Source organism: Manis pentadactyla, chromosome 1 (assembly GCF_030020395.1).
Source record: "Manis pentadactyla isolate mManPen7 chromosome 1, mManPen7.hap1, whole genome shotgun sequence".
Lineage (NCBI taxonomy): Eukaryota > Metazoa > Chordata > Mammalia > Pholidota > Manidae > Manis > Manis pentadactyla.
Genome location: NC_080019.1, coordinates 184,047,543 through 184,049,201, shown reverse-complemented (window position 1 = coordinate 184,049,201; position 1,659 = coordinate 184,047,543). Strand labels below are relative to the sequence as shown.

Genomic DNA, 1,659 nt, shown 5'->3' with positions numbered 1-1,659 from the left:
GATTAAAATTATTTGAATATCCTCTTTTGAGAAGACTAGATCAGATCTATTCTTCCTACTTCTTTGCCTCCTTTAGTAGGGTACTCTTTTTTTTTTTCTTATTGGTTAATAACAGTTTAAAATTTTTATTAAATCATGAATATATGTTTTGTCAATTACATATATTATAATGGCTTTGTTCTCTAATGGCTTGCCATTTGATTTTTCTTCATTTCTGGATGAACCAAATTTTAAATGAATATATAATCTCTTATATTGCTATGCATTAGTAAGATGGACCTGTAATTTTCCATTATTATGGTGCCCTTATAACTTTTTAATACAAAGTTATGCTAGTTTTATGAAATTAATTGGGAAGTCTCTCTTCTTTATTTTGGAAGAATTTTTGACTGATTTAAATTGTTTAAATTGTTAATAAATATATTCTTTGCTTTTTATTCCCTCTTTAGACAACTTGTACATTGCTTTTTTCAAGGATATGTCCATGTCATCCAAGTTTTCACATTTATAGGCCTAATGTTGCTTTTTTTTTTTATTGGAATGCTTCACGAATTTGCATGTCATCCTTGCGCAGGCAATGCTAATCTTCTCTAATCTTCTCTGTATAATTCCAATTTTAGTGTATGTGCTGCTGAAGCAAGCACCTGATGTTGCTTTTAGCTTTTTAATATTTGTAGCATCTGTAATTTTTGTTCCATTTTTATTGCAATATTATTTATTCTATCTTTTTTTTCTTGAGCAGACTTGTCAGAGATGTCAGTTTTATTATTCTTTCAAATAACCTAATGTTCACACTACCTTTCCTCTCTATTGTAAGTTTAGTCTCTATTATTTTATGTCCTTATCTTTATTTTTTATCTTTTAATGTTATTTGGATACTTAGTTAAATTTCCAGCTTTTTAATTTTTCTATTACAATGACATTACACTATATATTTCAGTATAAATATTACTTTGTATAAATATTTTCTTTCACAGAATTTATGGTAAATTTACTGTTCTGTTATTTTTCTAATTCTAAATATTTTAAAATTTCCCTTGTCATTTCTTCTTTGACATATGAGTTGTTAACTTTGTGCTTTTAATTTCCAAATATTTGGAGATTTTTCACCTATATTTTTGTTATTATAAGTAGTAGTTACATAATTCTTTGACCTTTTTAAAGACATATTGACTCTAGTAGAATATTTTTATAAATCCAAAAATTTTAGTAATTTAAGTAAGTATTTTTCATGTACTTAAAATGAATATGTTTTCTGAGGACATTGTGTTCAACATATATTCGTTACATAACATTTTGTGTATTGCTTAAATCTATAACCTTATGAATTTATTTTGTGTTTGATCTATTATTGGGAAAGTATGTTAAAATGTTGCATTATAATGGTGGAATTGTATATTTTCCCTGTATTTCTGTCCATTGCCAATTTTGCTTTAAATATTTTAAGGCTATGTTATTTAGTGTCCTATTGTATTCTAACACTTTTTTTTGACTTTTGATGCCTAAGAGAATTGAGTTAATGCTTTTGGCTAGATTAGGGTTAATTTTCAGTGAACTGTCCTTAGTCCTGCCAAAGATCTTCCTGCTGTCTTGGAATTTATATCAGTATGCATTTTAGGTGTACAAATAAAAGAAAACATTAGAAAAGTGGAGTGTAAT

The 1,659-nt window shown here is 26.6% G+C and overlaps 1 pseudogene; it reads right to left on the bottom strand.

The window, feature by feature from the left end:
- Positions 1-529: 529 nt before the first annotated feature.
- LOC118909645 (U6 spliceosomal RNA) lies at positions 530-644 on the bottom strand (annotated as a pseudogene).
- Between the last annotated feature and the right edge of the window lie 1,015 nt (positions 645-1,659).